We start from the raw sequence: 24,062 nt of genomic DNA, 5'->3' as shown, positions 1-24,062 counted from the left end.
AATCAATGCTTGGAGTTAGTCAGAATATGTAGGTTTTTGGTTGTCAACCCATCATCTGAGGTTTGACCACAAGATCTCATTGCGATTAAGATTTAACTATGTGATGCAGTGGTCCGTCTTGCTGGATGAAGCATTCATCATCACCATCCTCACTGCGTTGCAGATGTACGTACCCTCACATGCCTGCTGCCATTCCAGAGAAAGCCCTGATCTGGTTATGCTCAAATCAAGCAGCTGGAGCAATCTTAGGAGACTTCTTCACAGATGCACAAAGAAATTTGGGATTTCTTTCTGTACCAGGATACTAAAGGTGTAGAACACTCTCTTAATCAATACATTTGCAGTGGTTTCTAGTTGGAATGAATGCCTTGTAAGTTGTACTCTGTGGGGGAAAAAAAGCCCCGGTGCACCAGTTTCAGGAACTAGAAGTGAGCCACTTCAGAGATGAGCTTCAGATGGCAGGATTTGGACTCTTACTTCCTGATATTTGGACATCGCACCTCCAATTGGCTAACAGCAACGTGACTCTACCACCGACTCGGTTTTCTCTGCAACACTGATGTTTTATCTCCACAAATCACACAAGCCTGAAGGTGTTCTGCTGTGTGGTGAAGTGGCTAATGGTTAGCTTCTACTAGCCGAGGCTTTTCTAATCTTAGAGTTTCACCGTCTATTTTCTATCAAAAACGAATGCAGGAGAAAGGTGTGGGAGACCATTTTCATGTTCAGCTTGCATTAAAAATTCAAAGTGACTATTATTATTATTATCAGAAATAATAAATAAAAATAGGGATGCACTGATACGATACTAGATACTGGTATCGGTATCGGTAAAAGTTAACCGATACCAGGAACCAATACCAATGCAGTTGCCTGAAAGTGGCTTCACTGTAACTTGTTATTTCTCTTCTCCTAAAATTTTAGTTTTGTGACTAAAGTCGTCTTTTGCATTATTTTACTGTGTGGGCATTGGAACGAGCCCCCGCACCGTGTGAACAAACATCCCAGCTCTAAAGCCGATCTTCATCCACGTACGTCACATGTCACGTGATCAGGAAGCAGAAAATCCATGTGTTAGGAGATCGTTTTGGGCCGCTGCTGTAAAATGAGCGAGGCGCGAACTGGAAAAGCTTCTGCCAATGACAATTTGACTACGAATTATGAAAGAACGGATAATGCTCAAAACGCGCGGATTCTTCCTGATGTAAGAGGTGCGTCTACTCTTTGTTTTGGTAGTTTTGGCGTTGACATCATCCTAGAGCGCAACGTTCTGTGACTCTTAAAAAAAACTGTAAAAATTGTGAAAAACGCTGGCAGCGAAGGGCTCTTTTGATCAGGAAATGGCTGGCAGTGAGTGAGTTCATACATTTTATTTTTTATCTACCTCACTGTCTTTTCCTGTTGAAAGCAGAGAAGAAAATAAAAGCTGTATTCCAATTCATAGTGTTTTTTTTGTGGTAGAAGTATCGGTATCTGTAATTGGTATTGGCGAGTACTCAGATCCAAGTATCGGTATCATATCGGTTTGGGAAAAAAGTGTTATCGATGCATCCCTAATAAAATATTTTTTTCCACTCCTTTAAAAGTGACACGGGGACTTTCTTTCATCCTAATCATACAAAAGCATATAAGCACATCTGACAGTTAAATTATACTGTATCAATAATAACTCTTCACCCTAAATTGACCATAAATACGAGTTTGTAAATTTGTTTTTCATGCCACACAGTAGTTGCTTAGGATCCGTCATTAGTCTTAGCACACAAAATAGTGAAACAAAAAAATGCAAAAGAACACTTGAACCCATTTAGAACCATGAATTCCATTTGGAGACTCAATAAGCTGTGATGATCAGTCACAGGAAGCCAAGATATGGAGCAGTGAATATAATTGAGCAATGAATATAATTGATCTTAATCAGCCTGTGTGACTCAAACAAAAGGAGGAGTTGAGTTTAGAGTCATCACAATGATCTCACACGGGAGAGAAAATCATGATGGATTTTTATGGTGTGAAAGAAATGCACAGAGATATTTGGGAGGTGGTGAGAAAAGCCAACTAAAGCAGGTATTTTTCAAGTTTGGCTAAGAAGAAACTGAAGGCTCACTAAACAACATAAACCCTATGGCACCAGATGTTTACATAACAATCGACAGATGTTTTAGCAGATCCATGTTTCTGTTACGACCAATCAGCCATAGACAAATCTCAGTGGATAACTTCTCCTGCTAATTAATATTTCATATATACGCTAACAAGTAATTTAGACCTCCACAGAGGCGATATTTGGTTTTCCCATGTTGGTCAAAGATGTTACCAAGATTAGATGTTATTGATAAGCAATGATTCATTCACTGTTTGCTGATTTATTAAAATATCTTATGAGAAATAGTAAAGCTGATGTATTATTTTTTATTTTAAATTTTTTCCAATTTTTGGGGTCCAAGAAAACATAAACGTTTAATTTTTTAGCAGGATTGCCCAACACCTAAAGCAAAGCCAATGTGGAGTGTGCTCATGCAGGAAATCAGTGCAATTCTGTGAAGAACCTTGAGCATGTAAATCTACTCTGGTAACTGCTTGTCAAGTGCTGTTGCAAATTCACATCAAACCACATCTGGCCCCAAAGCATCCCAGATGGATTATCAGTTTAAGTCATTTCATATAAGAACTGCCATGTCCAGTCCTGTACACATCTTCTGTCTAGTATGTTGAAAAGTTTTTTGTACAAGACTAGTTTTTAAAGGCCAAGTTTACTGAGACACCATTTTCTTGCTATTTTTTATTTTTTTAAATATAATCAGTCACTCTGACTTAACATGGAAGCTAAATGTGAAAATAGTCTACTACCCACATTTCCTAGCCTAGAAATCTAGACCGACAGAAGCGGACTCGAGAGGATTTTCTTCTGCGGGTTGATCTAGCCATGCTCCATAGGACCAGTTTGTGTCTTGCGTATCACAGCGCTCTATTGTAGGGTGACCATATTTCCATTTCCAAAAACAAAGATGGGGGATCTGTGCCTACCGATGACATCAAACTATGGCAACGCCACACAAACCACATTGGGACCTATTTATTTCCCAAATCAAATCAAATCAAAGCTTTATTTATAAAGGTGTTTATTTATTTCCCAGGTGTCAGAGCTAAAATTAATATCAGATTCTGCTAACAAAATGGCTCTGAAACAATTCACTTGTAATTTTTTTGGTACATTTATTGCAAAATATAATTTTCTGCGCCTTTTGTGCTGCAACAACATTATGTTAATAAGAAATTATTATAACTTGCGTTTTACTACAGCATCGTTATAGCTTCCTGTGCACAGATTATTAAGAATGCGTTGTGCCAGCTGTGAGATTAGATGATCAAATCAATGAAAAAAATGTCTGTCATGAACTCCATAGAATTTTCAGAGAATCCGCAGATATTGGCTTTCAAATATTTTTTTGTTACTGACTGATTTTTGTGTGTTTAGAAGCGAAAAGAAGCAGACTACTGCTAATGTGTTGTGAAAAATAGTGAAAATGGCTGCCATGCGTAACTTGTGTTGATTTGAAGTGTCGTTTGTGCACTTTCCCCGACATTAACGCGATGCGTTTAAACGCGAAAATATACGGGTAACCAGTAGGTGGAGCTGACAAAACGAGCGAGACACACTCGTCATGGTGCCTCCAACTCTGGTTTAGAGGTCTTTCATACTATCTTGCTTTAAGTGTCGAACTCATGGGGATTGAGCTTTCTCTGTTCTTGCTCCATCACTGTGGAGCCAGCTGCCATCTGATATTAGGCAGTCTACTTCTTTGCCGGTCAAGAGTCAAGTGAAAACTCATTTTTTCTGCTTAGCGTTTCCAGAACATACTTGAAGCTATGTTTGTTTGTCTGTTTGTTTTTTTCTTTTGTTTTGACTTACTGTTTCAGTTCTCACTTTTAGCCCTATGATTTACTTCTGGTGAAAACTTCTCTTTTTATGATTGTATGTGTTCCTGAATGTTCTATCACCTTGGGCGACCGAATAGGGTCATGGAAGGCGCTATATATGAATAAAGTTCAGATTGATTGAGCTACAATACCACTGCAGTCTTTTTGTGTGCTGTGATCTCAAAATTAACCAGTAACTGATCTTTCCTATTGATGCCATCTTTGTTTTGGTTGTACCCACAAACCTGGCTCTCTGTCCAGTCTGAATACTCTAGTGTTCCCACCTAGTGGAATACTCCAGTACTACATGCAGTGTAGCAGCAAGTGTGTGAACAAAGAGGCAGCCTGCTGCCTGTGTCAACACGAGGTTTAAAAGCAAGTATTTTCTGGCCCTAAGGGTTGTGGCCAGACTATTTATTTACATATATAGGATGGCTAGCCAGAACATTGACAGGGAAACGCTCAGATTTGAAAAGCCAGTGACGGTTGCATAATGTCAAGATGGACTTACCCATCTTGGCTCACGACAGGGAAGGATGTTGACATGTGGGGTCCCTCAAGGCTTAATTCTAGGACCACTACTCTTTAATCTCTATATGCTCCCCCTGAGTCAGGTCATACTTAATAACAACATCGCCTATCTTAGCTATGCTGATGACACCCAGATCTACCTAGCCTTATCACCTAGTGACTGTCATCCACTGGACTCGCTCTGTCAGTGCCTAGAGCAAGTAAACGACTGGATGCAGTCAAACTTCCTTCAACTAAACAAAGATGAGACTGAAGTTATTGTCTTTGGCAACAAGAGGGATATGATGGATGTTATTGCTCAGCTAGACTCCAGGGGAATAAAGACAAAGACTCAGGTTAGAAATCTTGGTGTTATTATTGACTCAGACCTGAGCTTCTCTGGACATATTAAGGCTATAACTAAGTCAATGTTTTATCACCTTCATCAAATATCAAGTGTCAGAGGTCCAGACCAGACTTAGAGAAACATTTTCATGCTTTTATTTCTAGTCAGCTGGACTACTGCAATGGTCTCCTAACTGGTCTTCCCAAAAAAGCAGTGAAGCAACTGCAGCTTGTTCAGACTGCTGCTGCAAGATTCTTAACAACAACTAAGAGAACATAACACATCACTCCTGTTCTTAGATCCCTACACTGGTCACCAGTAAACTACAGAATAGTCAGCTTCCCCTTGACTTCAGATGTGCCCCAACTCTAGTGTTGTTTAAAACAAAACTAAAAACCCATATGTACTCATCAGCCTTCAAATGAATTGCTTCTTATCATGCGTAATCTCTTCTGTAATCTGCCCTGTAACTTTGTCTTCTCCGTTAGCTCTAAACTGTAATTCCATTAGTGTGTATTTTAATTAGTGTTTTTGTGTTGTTTTCATATCATGTTCTGATAATTGTAAAGCACATTGAATTGCCTCTGTGTTTGAAATGTGCTCTATAAATAAAGCTGCCTTGCCTGCCTTGCTGGTTCAGTGTCCAGGAATCAGCAGGGAATGTCTCGGCTAGTTCAAGCTAACCGTTATCTTTAGCAGCTCCAGAACACAGCAGAACTCCTCCAGGCTTGAGTTATGTGTGGGGATAAAACATCAACATTGCACAGCAGAGTCAGTGGTAGAGACGTGTTGCTGTTAGCCAATCAGACGCGAGATGTACAACTATCAGGAAATAAGACTCTAAATTCTCCTGTGTTCAGCTCAACTCTGCTAACGTCTAGTTCCTGAAGCGTGGGAACTTTATTCCCACAGAGATTGACTCATAGGACATTAATTTACATTAAGACCACTGGAAATGTGTATGAAAAAATTGTGAACTTAATCTTTAAAAATTAAATCCTTTACATCACCATAAAATGGTGATAAAATGTCAGTTTAAAGGCAATTAGTGTTAGTGTGAATTGCAGACATTTCTGTGATAGCTGTCATCCAGGGGCGCCTCCAGAAAATTGGCAGCTGTTTTTTAGGCGTGGCCCTTACAGGGAGTGCAGAATTATTAGGCAAATGAGTATTTTGTCCACATCATCCTCTTCATGCATGTCTTACTCCAAGCTGTATAGGCTCGAAAGCCTTCTACCAATTAAGCATATTAGGTGATGTGCATCTCTGTAATGAGAAGGGGTGTGGTCTAATGACATCAACACCCTATATCAGGTGTGCATAATTATTAGGCAACTTCCTTTCCTTTGGCAAAATGGGTCAAAAGAAGGACTTGACAGGCTCAGAAAAGTCAAAAATAGTGAGATATCTTGCAGAGGGATGCAGCAGTCTTAAAATGGCAAAGCTTCTGAAGCGTGATCATCGAACAATCAAGCGTTTCATTCAAAATAGTCAACAGGGTCGCAAGAAGCGTGTGGACAAACCAAGGCGCAAAATAACTGCCCATGAACAGAGAAAAGTCAAGCGTGCAGCTGCCAAGATGCCTCTTGCCACCAGTTTGGCCATATTTCAGAGCTGCAACATCACTGGAGTGCCCAAAAGCACAAGGTGTGCAATACTCAGAGACATGGCCAAGGTAAGAAAGGCTGAAAGACGACCACCACTGAACAAGACACACAAGCTGAAACGTCAAGACTGGGCCAAGAAATATCTCAAGACTGATTTTTCTAAGGTTTTATGGACTGATGAAATGAGAGAGTCTTGATGGGCCAGATGGATGGGCCCGTGGCTGGACTGGTAAAGGGCAGAGAGCTCCAGTCCGACTCAGACGCCAGCAAGGTGGAGGTGGAGTACTGGTTTGGGCTGGTATCATCAAAGATGAGCTTGTGGGGACTTTTCGGGTTGAGGATGGAGTCGAGCTCAACTCCCAGTCCTACTGCCAGTTTCTGGAAGACACCTTCTTCAAGTACAGGAAGAAGTCTGCATCCTTCAAGAAAAACATGATTTTCATGCAGGACAATGCTCCGTCACACGCGTCCAAGTACTCCACAGCGTGGCTGGCAAGAAAGTGTATAAAAGAAGAAAAACTAATGACATGGCCTCCTTGTTCACTTGATCTGAACCCCATTGAGAACCTGTGGTCCATCATCAAATGTGAGATTTACAAGGAGGGAAAACAGTACACCTCTCTGAACAGTGTCTGGGAGGCTGTGGTTGCTGCTGCACGCAATGTTGATGGTGAACAGATCAAAACACTGACAGAATCCATGGATGGCAGGCTTTTGAGTGTCCTTGCAAAGAAAGGTGGATATATTGGTCGCTGATTTGTTTTTGTATTGTTTTTGAATGTCAGAAATGTATATTTGGGAATGTGGAGATGTTATATTGGTTTTACTGGTAAAAATAAATAATTGAAATGGGTATATATTTGTTATTTTTTAAAGTTGCCTAATAATTATGCACAGTAATAGTCACCTGCACACACAGATATCCCCCTAAAATTGCTAAAACTAAAAACAAACTAAAAACTACTTCCAAAAACATTGAGCTTTGATATTAATGAGTTGTTTGGGTTCATTGAGAACATGGTTGTTGTTCAATAATAAAATTATTCCTCAAAAATACCACTTGCCTAATAATTCTGCACTCCATGTAGCTTATCAATCTAGTCAAAACTTACCTGGATTTCTCCAGACTGGGGCTGTTCACAGAGATATGTACAACAGGTAAGATTCAAATTCTTTATTAAATTCCACTAAAAGGAACAGAGATATTGAGTTAATGTTTTGCTCTCATGTGGTAAAACATGTAGATAGGTTTGAAGTAATGAATGCCCAATGCCTCAATCTTTATATAGGAGCTGTATCATGTTGCATCCATTCAACAATTTAAACAAAAGATCATTAAGAATAGAATGTAGGAATACGAAGACCTGCTGAAAATGACTTGTCAATATCAGGTTTTTGTTGCATTCACTGAGCCCTGGGATCTCTGATGAGCTTAAATTGAACCTATGTTTTTTTAATCTGTTTGAGGCTTTTAGATGGATTGTAGGTCAGGGTTTTGTTTGCATGATTATGATAGGAGACAAGAATGTGGGGAAAATGAGGATGAGTCATTGTGTCTTACTACCTTCCAGTTCCGATGATGATGATGTCTGCAATCAAGTGCTGAAACCTTTTCATTGCAAGAATGCACCGCTCAGCTGCACAGTACCAGAAAATTAGGCGAATGCTGTTCTACCCAGCTGTGTCTTGGCATAGCAATGCTTTAACGCAATTTACGAGTGATGGATAAGATCAGGAAACACCCAAAGGCTGTGTTGTCACTGATGAGTAACGTGATGAAGTGAGCGGGTCTGGCAGTGGCTCTCGGAAGGCCTGTTGAGAAATCACATGTGAGAACACAACACGGTATCGGAGCGGGCCAGTTTGTTGCAAGAGCAAAAATGAAGATGAGTCAGATTTAGGAGTTCCAGCCAAAGCCATGTGCTCAATGGCTGCTCTGTGTTTTTGTGCATCTGCATCTGGAGATAATGCATTTGATTGAGCTGCATATTTGGAGAGACAAATAAGATAGACTGTGGTGATCAGAGATGGTAATGCTATCTCATAGAGACAAACCTCTACAGTTCTTGATTACTTTAGTGTGCGTGTGTGCGTGCGTGTGTGTGTGTTTTTAAACAAATTGATTTTCAGATACTTTCTATACTTTCTCCACAATCAGTTTCAACTCTCCTAGATGACATAATCAATGGGTATAAAATTTTGGCACACACACACACACACACACACACACACACACACACACACACACACACACACACACACACACACACACACACACACACTGGGTGTACTTGTTAATAATGTTCATAATTTAGAATTACAGTTACATCAGTTCATGTTTTGAGGGCCAATTTTATTTTTTGGACTTCTCAGACCACAATTGTCTGATTCAAATTTTTTTTTTCTCCAAACGATAATTAAAATTAATTCATTTTGGAGAAAAAATCACATCAGCTTGAAACTTGTGACTCTGAAACATGAAAACATCCAGATGGAAAATCTGTTGGCAAGAAGTTAAGAAATGTTGCCTTTAGGGCCTGAAAAAAGTCAGATTTCTGAATTTTAGACTTGCTAAACACAGATTTGAGCTAATTTGATGTTTTAATCTTCAACCTTCTCTCTCAAATTAATTAGAAATATGTGAAATGTTTTGTCTTTCAAATTGAGGCAGATGCCTTACAATTTTCTCCAAACACACATTTTTAAGGGTCAGAATGGGATTTCTTAATATCATAAAAATAAGTAAAACTTTGTTTCTCATCCTTCCTAGAACAATAAATTTTTGGATAAATCATCATTACTTGTTTAAAAAAACATCCAAAAAACTTGTTTAAAATGCTCAAAAATGAATCATATCGCATCAACACAGCACAGATGTTTTCTGAGTCATGTTGTTTAATCATGCCAAAGATATTCAGTAATCAGTTTTTCAGCCCACTTGTGAGAAAACTTAGTTTGATTTAATTTAGGGTCCTCTTTGTTTCAGACCACTTAAGTGCTTATTATTTTTCTCACACGGTACCACCTAGAGCCTGGTCTCGCTTTAATCAGTCATTTTGTCATCTTCTTATCTTCTCTAAGCGCTGTACAAGCAAAAAAACCTCAGCGATTAACAGCTTTCCATAAAACCTTTGATAAGTACACCATGATCTGATGTTAGAAAAATATAAATCCTTCTGTCAGCTTTTAATTGCTGACCTTATTCATAAAGAAATAGGTCACGGCGCTGCCGCTGACGCCGCACGATGATCGATTGCTGTCAAAGAGATGATGGCTGATGTGTGCCGGAGATGAATGAGAAGTGAAGATCACCGAGTTGGCTCCCTCTCTTTGTCGTTTGGCTCAGAAACATTCCAGGTTTAAAAGGCAAAGAGCGCTACCTGAAGATATATTGACAGAAGCATGACGTTGGATTCCCGAGAATGTGTGTGTATGTGTATGTGGTTATTGTGCCTGTTTGGCATAGAGTGCCATCTAGTTTTTTTATTCACATGAATAGAAATGTTATTATGGAAGGTGAAGGTTAAATATACACAATATTTACATAAACATACACCATCCCTCTGTTTTTACTGCTCAGCCATCTTCACCCAGGCCCTTTGTTCCGTTTTGTTCAAGTTCATGTGCAATTCTTGTGTCTCACCACTAACAGGATGATGTTTTTGTTGAATGAGCTACATATTTAAAACCGCATAACTAAAGGGATGAGCCTGTGTTATGCTTACATTAGGGCTGTGCATCTCTGGTGTGTTGCCCATACAATGCACAACACAATACACTTTCAAGCCAATACAAAATAAAGTAAATAATTTAGTGTCAATTAATTTTACTGAACCAGTGCTTGTTGGGTAATTAAAATGTTGGGTAATTTTAATTTCTCCATAACCCTGAAATAACACACATGACAATAAGGGAGACATTTTACCCTGAGTCCCCAAAATAATGGAGAGTTAACGCAGAGGAACCTCCTCCGAGGCTTCCCCACATCACTCTCAAGTCTCCTCAGTTTCCCAGGGGCTTTATTCACAGCAAAGGATGGGGGAGAAGGCGGAGCCTTCTCAGGTTACAGAGTTACAAAGGTTTCAGTTGCAATCAACCTCCTTGCTCAACCTTTCATGAACAACAACAGTTGGCAAAAACAGAGATTCATGCAGTGTCAATAACACAAAATGGGCATCTTTTAGGCCTCAAAAAGGTACAATTATAAAAATACCCAACAGTGCTGGGGCATTTTCCCTCTTGTACAGTTGGGTTACAGGGATGCTAAATGGCAGCAGAAGAACAGCTCTACCACTCTTTCTCATGTTACAGCCAATTCTGAAGAAACAAAGTCTCTTGTAGATGTTTCGTGTCATCATTAAAGTGTTGATAATTTATTTCATCTGGGACAAGGCTCATATCATGTCCCCATTTTCTGTCCTGTACAGAAAGCATGCTGGAGTGTACATCCTTTACACGATCAGACTAGATAAAGCAACACCCATGATTTTCACATCTTGTTCATTTAGGATAACATTCGTGACACCCACGGATCTTGACACATTTAATGTTCTGATCCTCATCTTTGTAAGATTATGCAAGCAGAGGTTCAGGTTACACTTTCAATACCATTCAGAGAGTCCAGATCTGTATCCTGTACCATTTTACAGTTTTTTTCTATACAAGTCAACCAAAAATTGAATCTACCCAATCACAGTTTTTTTCCCCTCCATATTTACTTCTCAAAATAATAGCTCTAAGATTTTAATGCGTTTTCCTGCTCGTTCGACTTTTTCCTCCTCGTTTTCTGAACGTCTCAGCGATCAGAGCCTCATTTGCATCTTATTCTCCAGCTCCATTCTTTCCACACAAGTGAGGTAAACATTGAGTGTTATTGGGGCAGCATCTGCAGTGATAAAGACCCTTTACTGGTTTATTGTGGTGAACCAAAATGAGAAATTATGCCAAGTTGTTTCCTTCCAACCCTCATATCGTCACAAGCTTGCGTAAGTAGCATCACAAAGAAGATTACAAGTAGAAGTAGCTAAAATGTTCATTTTCAAAAGAATTCAGCAATTTGGAAGGAACTCCTGATGAAATAGACCCCGTCCCTCTGCATCAAAATGAGCTAACTGAAGAAGGTTGAACATGTAGGTTGGGCTTCATCTGAATAATGTCCGAGGGAAATGTTTTCCCCCAGAAGAGGCCTTGAATGAAACCCAGGATTTCCTAAAGAGGTTTTAGACAATGGCTGGCTTGGTAACATATTAGAGAGAAGTTAAGTGAGAAGATAGTTTGTGGATGCTAAAACGATTGCGCCAATGGCCTGCAGACGGTTGAATGAATGAAACCTGTCTTAGTGTGTCAATAAAATTGAGAAAACTCACAAAAGTCTCAAATAAAAGGCTCCTGCAGCAGATGAACAGACTTTTTTTTATAAAATGGAGAAAATCCAGTAAAAACCCAACCCTGGACCTAAGAGATTCATCTGGCCCTTTATTTGAGCCATCTAGTCTTTGCCAAAGCCTCATCAGAAGAACTCTAGGTGAAGGGGTGGCTGTCAAGAACTCATTCTACGGAAAATAAAAAGGAGTGAAAAGACAGCGTTAAGCCAAATGAAACAGGGCGTTGAGTGAAAATCAGTGGCGAAGGGTCTCATGGAGTGATAAAGCCAACTAAGACTTTTTTTAATCATAAGGAGGTCATAGAGGTGAGCATATGCAGCCGTCTGTAAAACACTGTAGAGACTCTCTTCAGTTGTTAGGGATTTCATCAGAAGTGATTGAATTAAGAACACATGATTTCAATCCACCAAGCAATATAATTTGGAAAGCATTTTATTGGCAGCAGCTTTATTTTTCAGCATGACAATGACCCCGACACTCTGCCAATGCAGCAAAAAGCACACTTTGGTTGAATAAAACACACAATGGAAGAGCATCAGTCATGGATTTGCTTCCCAAGAGCCCAAACCTCAACATTATTGAAGCAGTGTGGAATCATCCCGACAGATAATGGAACAAAAGGCAGCCGGCATCAGAAGAAGAGCTTTGAGATGTCCTAAAATGCATTTCCTGAAGATTATTTAAAGAAACTACGAGAAAGATGGTCACCGTACATTACCACAGCATTTTATGCACTTCTATTTTTGTTTTCTAAGTGTAGCTCGATTGCTCTGCATACTACACGTCATACGTTTCTGTGTATTTTGAGGTTAATTCAACTTTTGTGCCATTTTTTTTCATGCCATATGAGCAAAACTGAGTTGAAATGCAGGAATGACCTCATCAGTGAACAGTAGTTTTGGCTAATATTTACTATAAAGTACTTATAGGACATCTGATCCCAGTCATTACTTGCCAGAACTCCAACTCTGAGGCCAACACCCCATCCATCCATCCATTTTCAGAACCCGCTTGCCGCGGGGGTGGGGCTGATACTTAACTCCAGTGGTCAACGGGCAATCAGGCGGGGTACACCCTGGACAGAGAGCCAGTCCATCGCAGGGCAACACAGAGACACACAGGACAAACAACCATGCACACACACTCACACCTAAGGACAATTTAGACAGACCAATTAACCTAACAGTCATGTTTTTGGACTGTGGGAGGAAGCCGGAGTACCCGGAGAGAACCCACGCATGCACAGGGAGAACATGCAAACTCCAAGCAGAAAGTTCCCTGGCCGGGAGGCGAACCCAGGACCTACTTGCTGCAAGGCAACAGCTCTAACCACTGTGCCACTGCGCAGCCTGAGGCCACCACCCACACCTATTAAATCACCGCTGTTGCTGAGTGACTTTATTTTGGTTAGAAATCGGATCTTAGTCATTACTGATCCATATATGTAATAGTTCTACATGTCATTTCATCTCTGTCCGCTATGATTGCTTCCACATGTCAGGCCTCGGGCTGCTCACTCTGGGCTGAGCATCTGTGGTTGTGTTGGAGGCGGCGGCGGCAGTGGTGGTGGGGCCTCGGACAGTCCCAGAGTCCCTGTAGATTTGGTAGATTAGGTTGACAGGATACATAAGCCTATTGTTAAAGAAGTGTGTTGGTGGGATTTTGAGATGCTGAGTAGGCTAAAGAAAAGGAGGAGATCTGAAACGCATCCATGGATTTGTTTAGAACTGATGGAAGACAGTAGGATTATGTGCTTTTATACCTCTGGATAGAGCGCCACATGCTTGTGTAAACGCAGAGAGAATTTCCTGTCAACAGAGCTTGCACTTGTGTTTAGTTTGCAGGGAAAGTGGACCATTCAGATACTGGAGCATATACGATAGCAGTAAAGGGAAGTCAGACCCCCCCCAAATACCCTCTAAATATTGATATAGTTTGAAACAAACACAAAAAAAAAAGCTAAAGGGTATGTTTTATGTCAATAAAAACAGCTTCTCTTGTCAGTTCATGCCCCCGGTGGAGAGTACATCTGCCGAAGTGATCTGCTCCAGGAAGAAACATGGGAAAAATGGGAAAAACAGCTGAGAGTGTTTGTGAAAACACACACACACACACACACACACACACACACACACACACACACACACACACACACACACACACACACACACACACACACACACACACACACACACACACACACACACACACACACACACACACACACACACACAAAAACAGCCTCACCATCATTTTCTACTTAAAATAAGCTTGATCAAATGTCAGAAAAAAATTAATCTGGCAACGTCCTCAGCTTGTCTTTCTGGCTAGCTGACAGTGACGGGAAGCCAGACGTGTCAGTTGTGAAAGATTTCCCGACTTTCATTGACATCCTATTGAGATTAATTTTAATCAGAATTTGTTGATTTTGAGAGTCCTACCTGACAGGAGCCCAAGCGGTTTCCTTCCCAGTGTATACCTGAACGTTTCAAATCAACCTTTACATTTGCATAATTCTACATGAAACGCTAAGAAGCACTTTCGGCTATCAGTGTTTCTCTTTGTTGGACTCATTTGTTTCTCACTTAATGCAGAACATTTGTTGGCAGGGTGTCAGCATGGAGTCTGTGGCTGTTTTGTTAGGTTACACTGTTAACCCTGGGAAATTCATGTAATTTTGAACAGGGTCCTGTAAAAATCGCAGCAAACACGGCTCACTTCTCAAATAACAATGCTCAGCAATCATCTAGCCAGCAGGCACAAGTGTGAACATTGCCACCCAAAACTGACTGCACAGTGCCAAATACATCTGATTCCTGAGATGTGAACGGAAAAAATACAAACAACAGAGCCTATATGATGTATTTTCATCCCCACGGTTAACTTGAGGGACCTTGAAAATGATTGTTTTAGGGATAAATTGTCTCCTCGTGTGCAGACTCTGTGCCAGTCTTTCTTTAGTTTCATCATTTGGTCTGAGATGCAGCCCTGTTTGGCTAGGGAAAGTGAAATTGAGTGGTACATGAGCCCTGAAAATGGAGAGCTTTGAAAATCACAGCTTTGTACAAACTGAACAAAACCAGTCCACCTTGAACATCTTAGGTGTGTTCTTGCTGTGTCTTTCTAAATCCATGCTTTCGTTCTTTTTTAAACACAGAAACAGTTTTGTTTACCTGTTTGTAGCTACGGTTTCGCCGACAGCTGCCGGCTTCTTCAGGCTGCCCGCAGACAAACGGACTCAAGCAGACTCCGTTTGTCTGCGGGCAGCCTGAAGAAGCCGGCAGCTGTCGGCGAAACCGTAGCTACAAACAGGTAAACAAAACTGTTTCTGTGTTTAAAAAAGAACGAAAGCATGCAGTCCACCTTGATTTGAACCATGCACATGAAACGGGATGGATTCATCTGAGGTGGACTGTAAAGAAAATGGCTTGTAATGTTGCCGTACAGTTGTCGTTAAGAGTTCAGGTTCTTATCAGTGAGACTCAGAGGTCTGACTGGACATCATTCATTTAGCGTATAGGAGACATTTTTTAAACTTTTTATTTTAAAGTCCACAAAGTCGGTGAAAGGCAAGCAGTGTCTGATTGCGTGAATGCATGTTCACATTGGAGGCAATCAGCTAGAGATCCTACGTGATTATGTGTGTAGAAAACATGCTTCATGTGAGAAGAGTTTAATCATTTTCCTCTGACACTTTCCGCCCACCACACACGCTCGGCTGTCAGTGACGTTCATCAGTCAAACGGTGCTCGGAAACGGCTCCACAAGGGCAGTAAACTGCTTGAAACCTACAAAACAGCATTTATTTTCTTCGTCTTTATTGTTTCCTCCTCTTAATCGGTTAGTGATGTGTTTTATGTGCGACTCCCAGCCTAATCAGTTCAGGCTATTGGCACAAACAGGCATTTTTGCTCGAGTCTTCGTTTAGCATCGTTCACACGCGCCCCCTCCTCTGTTTGACGTTGATGCACGCTGTGGCTTTTCCTGTGTATATATTGCATAGCTTGTTTAAGTGTCTCCACTACTGTACTGTAATTGCCAATGATGCCTTCCATATGTGCCCGTTTTATTACAGCGTTCTCCTCTGAATAATCGTCCAAGATTAGACTTCACTTATAAAAATGAGCATCATGAGGACTAGGTGGTGTCCTTGCTTCGTTGTCCTAATGTTTAAGAAAAGAGGTTGGTCCACATGTGGGATTCGTCCTCTAATGTGTGCTGTTCTTACTTGATAGTGGATTTGATGCCATTTTCAATCCACAATAGTATCTTTGTGCTGGACAAACACACAATTAGTACAGTTTAGTACTAACTTTTAAATATGGCAAGGTCATATGGGACGCTATTGCAATTGGTTTGGAGCTGCTTCTTCAATGCATTATCCTAATTTGCCTCATTTTATTTGCAACTTGGCGGCTGAGCTGAGGACGTGGTGTGACCAAATATGGTTAATTGAGGAAGTTTCTGTATGTAAATAACTGAACGGACACGAGCAACAGGTACGCACAGGTGGGATTTATCAACAGACGATTGCGGTGGAATATGCGGACGAGTGGCCAGCACGTGTTTCATAAATCAGGATTTTGGCCATTTGTACGGACATTTTAAATTTAATTCGTAGGATGGAATATAGGAAAGTTTCTACAGAAGTTTGATAAATCAGGCTCAGACCTTTGTGATGACTACATTTTAGAGGAAAATTTGTTAATATTCACAGGTAGGCCTTGCAACTCGTACAAAGAAAGTGAAAACTCGTTCAAAAGGTTTGAGGCATTGTGCAAACCCTATTTGCAGTTAGTCGTTAACGCCTGGTTTGTACCTCTCTGTTAACTCAGTTGCAGAGTTGCGCACACACAAGACGTTTGCTATTATGGTCGACAGTCGTATCAGAAAGTATCACAAGTAGGCCAAAAGTAGATTTTCCAATCTTTATTTAAATCTGCGTCACATGTAGCAGAATCAGGCACCCATCCAAATTCCCTCATTCCTTCTCCTTTTCTCCTATGTTCTCCTTGCCTACACTGTCCCCTAGTGGTAGACACAACACTTTCCTTTCTCCTTCAGATTTCTGGACTTCTCTGCCAACAGGGAAGTGTTGGAAAGCAATTCCCCACCAGGACAACAGAGGGCCTAAGGCTTTGCTGGGGGTGTCCTGCCAACATTGCAGTTATGTGTCTGGTCCACAATAGTGTTTATACCATTGTGTTTTTTAATTTCAGAGACATTTTACCACAAAAACATTTGTCTCTCATTCTCCTTCACCTCTTCATGCAGTCTCCACCTCTAAACCCACGTTTCCCACACTTTTCATCAACAAAAAAAAAAGTTTGCTGTATATCTGAACTCTGGCAGTCATGACAGCGTATAAACTTTTATATCACTGGACTTTTTTTTGAGGGGAATGCTGTTGATGAATTTAAAGGAAGCGGCATCTTGACCAATTAAAAGCCTACAGTCTCCATCACTTTTGACGGACGGCTAAAAAAAATTGGGCATGTCTCCGTCAGCCTCTGTGGGCCTGCCTCAGAGCCCTGGCATTGATGCATTACGGCGTTGAGTTTCTCCGTACCCACACAAGCATGAAACACAACTTTTATAGCAAACATGGGCCATCATTGATGCTGTAATTTTTAGGTTCTTACTGTAAAAGACAGGTGGAGCATGTTCAGGCTTACGTTGTAAATGAAGGCAGCAGAAGACTCGGGTTGCTGTTTGCCTGTCAGAGGCAAGATGTTAGAATATCATCATTATTGAGTAAGACTCCACATCCTGCCATTTTCTATCCATTGGCTGATTTCTGCTTCCTCAAACAGGAGCGAACGAGCGTTTCCCCACAGAGAACGACTCACAAGGTGTTCATTCACACTAGAGACAACAGCAAATTTACTGAAATTACAATTGTAGGCCCACATTAACTCACCACCGCAAACTTGAGCTCAGTTCATCAAAAAAAGTTAAAAAAATGCAGTCTGTTAGTGTTAACTATAGTTGGATACTTTTCATCAGTGTTTAACCCACTTCTCACCTGAAAACAGCAGTGATGGATTAATCTTGGATTCAAATCTTTCACAAAAAATCAATTTAAGACCGTTTTTTTCCCCATTTTGTAAGATTGAGGTTTCCTCTTTTTTTGCTGAACATAATAAGACATAAATCACTATCTAGCTTGGCTGAGTTCAGCCGGAATCCAGACTAGATTCACAGCGGTTCCAAAAAAATCAAGTAATTGTCAGCATTTCCAGTAATAAATCACATATTGCTGGAAGTTAGGAGAGATTCCTCAACCCCTGAAGCTGATTCGAAGGACTTCCCATTGTCACACAGACCGGCTTCTCCTGCAAGTCTGTAAATGGAAAAAATTCAGCTGTTTCTTGTGCAGCACAGCAGTTTTTTTTTCGCTAAATATTGATCTCTTTTTAGCAAAGTGTGAAACGTTGGCTTTCTTCACCTTGCTGGCTTCTGTTACTCGACTGAAAATGTTTTTATCTTCAAGTGAATCTGTTAATAAATGAAAACAGTGATTTGAGCTCTTTTAGGAATCTATTTTGCTCCTTTCATTTAGAGGGTTGGTGCAGATTCAGACCCAGTTGCGTGAATCTTTATCTCAAATCTGTGTTATTACTGACTCCCTCACATTTTAGCGCAGCTCTTACGTTTGTACACTTCCACAACAGTCCTAGCTTTGGCTTTTCTTATGCAGTTAAACATGGACGTCATATTTATTTCGTTAACTGTTGCCGAGCACCAAGTACACAGAGAGGGGCCTTTTGTGCTTTTTATCAAAAGCGATGTTTGGCGTTTGATTGTGATCGGGTGCGGCTATTCTATTGTCGTCTCCTTGATTAATTAGTACCTGTGTTGCCAGAGAATTAGTGTTAAACTTTTGAAGTGTGTCCAACAGCCCCTTGCATTGATGATCATTTACTTTTTGCTTTTCTTCTTGGAACAGGGGTGGATTTTAAAGTCCTGCTTTCATTTGGCTCCTCTCTGCAGTTATTTTTTAGTGTAATCATGATTAACAGGGTTGTCGTGCAAGTGTCTGTCATTAGGGTGCGTGTTTGTAACCAAATAATTCTATCAAACAGCCTTTCTGCTTGTGTGACTTTTTAATGGCTGATATTTCTCAGGCATTAAGACGGTTTTGTTCGCTCCTGTCTCCATCAGGAGGGCGTGACGACGCAGCAGTGAGCAGCTGGAGCAGAAACTCACAGTAAGTGCAACATTTTTATTTTTATTTAGGTGAATGCCTAACTGCATCTTCAGTGCTCTTCACCGAATGATTAAATACAGACAATAAGGCTTTCTGTTTGTGAATTTGTGTGTTTGTCTGTTAGCAAAATATCTCATGAACCCCTTCGCGGATTTTGATTCAGCTTTCACACCGTGATCCATACACATGCCTCTACAACGGATTAGTTGTTGGTGTCAGGAAACACAAAAACGCTATACCTGTCAAATTTACTGAAACTGAGCTACAATGTTACAGTATGTGATAATGGCTAATAGGGCTGCAACAAACGATTATTTGGATAATCGATGAATCGGATGGGGTCTCGACACGATTAATCGATTAATCGGATTACATGGGGAAATTTTTAAAAACTGCTAGGGAAACGTTATTTCTCTCCTTCCTTCACTTTATTTAACACAACATTATTAGAAAACAGTTCAATAGCAGAAAAACAACATGCCATCACCTAAATTGTCTTATAAGGTGTATAGACAGAGACCCTAAGCTACATCTATCTGTGACCTAAAATGCTTGGTCCAATTAAACAGCTTAAGGGCAATTGTCATCTGTTTTGTTTGATCTCATCTGTAGACATTTATTATAACTGGGGATGTCAAACAACTAATTTTTAAATGTAATTAAACATAGGCTGTGAATTAATCAAAATTGATCACTATTTCCAAAAATGATGCAAGTTTAGAAAAGAAGCAGATGAGACAGCATCTCTGATAATTTAGTTTTTCATCTGATAATATTAGAACATGTCAGTAAAGCCTGAGGGGCTTTTATAAACACTGTATAACTAACACTACTGGAGAGGGTATGAATTACACAGAGGCTTCTGGGGAGCCCAGTTATGGGGGGGCATTTTGCCTTGGCCCCCAAAATGACTTGAAACGGCCCTGGGTGTGTGACTGAGTGTTGAAGGTGACCTGAATAGTATCAAATTTATAAATATTACATGTGTGTAACTTATTGTTTTATACAGGTAAAAACGTGTAGTGGAGGTAAATCTACCTACATTTTACTTTTCAACACTTTGTTTTGTTTTTATTTAACTATTTTCCTGTCCTGTCTGTCTCTCATCTTCCTGCATCTCCTCTTAATTCTCCAGAAAAACTGCTGCCTGGATTCTTACTTTTTCACCTCATCAGTTACTTCTGAGCAGATCAAAGGGATCTCCTGACCGCAAAGCGCAGAGTGCGTTTTCGATGCTGCGTGAGGTGAAATCACTGCAGCACAGGTGATGAGCTCCGCAGTAGCAGAGCGCTGCAGGCACAAATAAGACAGAAAATAGAGAACATGTGCAGACATGAACGATCGTGTGCTAATTATAGTTTTTTGGTTGAGCCACTTTGAGAATGGACCGTGCGCTGGAAGCAGCTGCCTGGATCGCTGCGCAAAAATGCGCTGTGCCGCTCTCTGCTCAAAAGAGTCCAAAAATGATGTAATATAGAAAACTTTTTCCGGTTCACCTGGATGTGTAGGATATACAGCTCCCCCATAATTCGATCCCTGCTCCTGGATGAAAAGCCGGACATTTTCATCAATACAAGAACCCCCAGTCCGAACGCGCCGGACAGAGAGTGAAAAGTGGACACGTCCGGGGAAAACGGAACGTACGGTCACCATAGTCCTCATAAAGCGGGAAATTATAGATACAGTAATTTGCTCGTGCCCTGGGCCCTTTAGAGTTCGTGGGCCCTGGGCAATTGCCCAGTTAATCCGGCCTTGGAACCGGTTCGCAGCAGCGCGAGTCCCCCCGCTCATCTAATAAGCGTCGCGCTCACGACTTTAGACTCTTTTTTTACGAGCTTAGGGCATGTCTAGCCTGTGTAATAATCCGGGACTTGGATGAATCACTTTTGAAAAGTTTTTAATTTACCCGGACACAGAGTTCTCTCCTTCCTCGCTGATGATCCCGACATGCTTGCGTTTAAGACGCTGCATCATCCCGTGCCATGCCAAGTCTGACCTAAACGTTGCAGGTAACGCATGTCTTCGCCTGATTTAACTGAAAATGCTCCCAAACTTAAAAAGCTTTTACTTTTTTGACTCTCGCTGCTTCTGCCATGTTTCTCTTCCAAACAACTGCCGGCTCTCCCTCGCGCTGATCTGTCTGCGCGCAACGGCGGGCGGGAAGGGGGGGCGCTTTTGGAAGAGTTGTGCGACACAACGAATCGATGACGCAATTCGTTGCCAACGCTTTTAGTAATCGATTTTCATTGAATTTATCGATTCGTTGTTGCAGCCCTAATGGCTAACAGGGTTTCCCCCAGAAAATGAGTTAAGCCTGGCGGCTTCGGCTGTCGGGGGTGGGGGTGGGGGGGTGGGTGAGTAGTTGCGTGCTTCGTGTCTCGCAGCGCTCCTCTGCGAGAGCGGGGGTGGGGGTTTGCACACGTTCCGCTGCTGTTTCTCACCAGTATCAGCTGATGGACGGCTCTAGTTTCGTTGCGCTGTTCGTGTCAGCGGACACGGTAGGGTCGGGGAGGGGGCGGGGCATATCGCTTAGCCTGGCGGGTGGGCAAGCAAAGCCTGGCGGGCCGCCAGGCTTATAAAGCGCTGGGGGAAACCCTGGCTAAAATGTGTCCCCATCGTCATGTCTCCTTACAAATCATGTGATATAATGCAATCATTTAGATTTTACTTGAATTTATGTGCAAAATGAGATAAAATGGCTCAATCTCCATCATTTCTCGATAGAAGATTCTAACACAACACACATTTCTGTACATCAGGGCCGCATCAAAGGAAACTAACATCACTTATTTGAAGATTTATGCATGTGTAAGTATCACAAGTTATAGTAATCAGAAAAGAGAGTTCTTAAATCATTTTGGTTGGAGTATTTTCACAAAATATCAAACAAAATGTTTACAATTCATGATAGTTTTATTTTTTTGTGTTATGAAGGGGCTTAAAAGGGTTTTTCCACACTGGTGTGTTTGTAAGAACCACGATTTAAGTCCTCAATGTTTAGTCTCATCTAGGGATTCTTTGAGGAATATCTTTGAAACCACTCGTGGAGAAACTTTACCGTCGCTTTAAACAACAGGAAAAACTAGAGACATCACTGCCAGTCAATGGCGTTACTATTAACTTTTATGATTAGGATCACTGGTCCATGAAGGTCCTTAATAATAACCGTTTGAAACTTTACTTAATGGAATTTAATTATTTACTGTTGTTTTGACTTGCTCTGCTAATACATTTTAAATCTAATCAATGTTTAGTTTCATTTAAATTGAACTGAAATGAACAGCTTCAATCTTAAACAACAGTGACAACGAAAAACCACAAACAAACGGGCTCATTAACTTCATGCTCCAGAGTTTAGTTGCCATTAAAAGTTAGACTTGATGATGTGAAATAGCTGCAGTTTTAGAGAGTGAAGTTACAATCCGTAATAGTCGTGTAAAAATGCTGATTTGTTTTGTTTCAGCAGATGGACATTACTGATGTTTCAGGTCTGATTTTTAAAGTCATGTTTGTGTTTGAATGGAGAGCGAGCAACTGGCTGTTTTTGATCTCGTTACTGTTGAATGCGTCTGATTTAGGTTCAGGAATGTGAGCTAAACTCTGCATCCGTGAGCCGAACACCAGCAGCAGGACCAGTTTATGTTGTTTAAAAAGAGCGGCAAGAATTATTTTCAAAAATGTTGTCAGATGTTGTCCACAGGTGGCCTCACTCAATGTCATCTCATTATTTTTAGTAGAAGCTTGTAAAATTCAGAACTACTGTAACAGATTATTACTGTTTGTGAAAATGTAAACAAAAATGGCTGCTCATGGACCTTGACCTGTTTAAGCTAGGGCTATTTGTTATGATGTGGCACTCAGTGTGTTTGTGTGATGATGCTTAAAGCAGTTCCTGTAAAACTTTAGGATGTTTTTTTACGCTGCAACTTACATTCTGATTTATTTGACAAGAGAATTTATGTCACTAATCTATTATTGTTGAGTTATTTGAATGACACCTGAATGTGTAAACTAGAGAAGATTCTTCTAGTTCTGCAAAACAAACGAGTCGCAAAAATAATTCAAATTTAGTTATAATGAATGAAGTTATGATGAGTGGAATCTAAGGGGCTCTGCACACGGGCAGCGACAAACGACCGCGACCAGCGAAATTTGTCGCCATCGCTTTTATTACCTGACACACGGGAGGCGACCTGCAGCAGCGGCCAGCGGCAAAGCTGTCAGCGCATTCTGTTCCATGGCGAAATTGAATCTTCCGTTGTTTTGTTTGGCTGTGTCAGGTTGGAGGGAATTATGGGCTCGAGACACGGGAGGCAACATCGCCTCTCCTCCATTCATTTTCAATGAGACATGCGCGACAAAGCGATAATCGCGGGTCTCCCTCCTACCAAGCAAAATGCGAAAAACGTGCGTGTGAAATTTTGCGCTCGTGCACAGGTGACCCAGCGACACGATCCCAGAAAGTTGAAACATTTTCAACTTTTCATTGCTGTGGCTCGGACGAGGACCAATCAACGGAGGTTTCATTCACTGACCAATGAGCGGACAGGATGCTCCGCACATCTCCGAGCAAACATGGAGAAGTTGATTATTCTTATGTTTTATAAAGTAAAATCAGAAGTAAGATTTCACATAACTCTAGCAGCACCTTGTGAAACATATCTACCACTTTTTTTTAAACTCTGAACCGCTTAAATAACCTTAATTCCCTCCAACCTGACACAGCCAAACAAAACAACGGAAGTTTTGATTTCGCCATGGAACAGAACGCGCCGACGGCTTTGCTGCTGACCGCTGCCGCAGATCGCCTCCCGTGTCTCAGGTAATAAAAGCGACAGCGACAAATTTCGCTGATCGCGGTCGTTTGTCGCCTCCCGTGTGTCGAGCCCATAAAGGTTATTTAAGCGGTTCAGAGTTTAAAAAGTGGTAGATATGTTTCACAAGGTGCTGCTAGAGTTATGTGAAATCTTACTTCTGGTTTTACTGTATAAAACATAATAATAATCAACTTCTCCTTCATGTTTGCTCGGAGATGTACGGAGCATCCTGCCCGCTCATTGGTCAGTGAATGAAACCTCAGTTTA

At 41.0% G+C, this 24,062-nt stretch overlaps 1 long non-coding RNA gene across 1 annotated transcript in view; it reads left to right on the top strand.

Annotated features, from left to right (window-relative positions):
• The window catches only part of LOC139069667 (uncharacterized), a 122,841-nt gene that overhangs the window by 5,322 nt on the left and 93,457 nt on the right, over positions 1-24,062 (top strand). The window contains exon 2 of the long non-coding RNA XR_011520357.1: positions 18,933-18,978. This is a non-coding gene — a long non-coding RNA (uncharacterized lncRNA). The remainder of the gene's footprint in view (positions 1-18,932; positions 18,979-24,062) is intronic.

This window comes from Nothobranchius furzeri, chromosome 4, assembly GCF_043380555.1.
Source record: "Nothobranchius furzeri strain GRZ-AD chromosome 4, NfurGRZ-RIMD1, whole genome shotgun sequence".
NCBI lineage: Eukaryota > Metazoa > Chordata > Actinopteri > Cyprinodontiformes > Nothobranchiidae > Nothobranchius > Nothobranchius furzeri.
The sequence above is the reverse complement of the archived record's forward strand: the minus strand, read 5'-3'. Positions and strand labels throughout refer to the sequence as shown.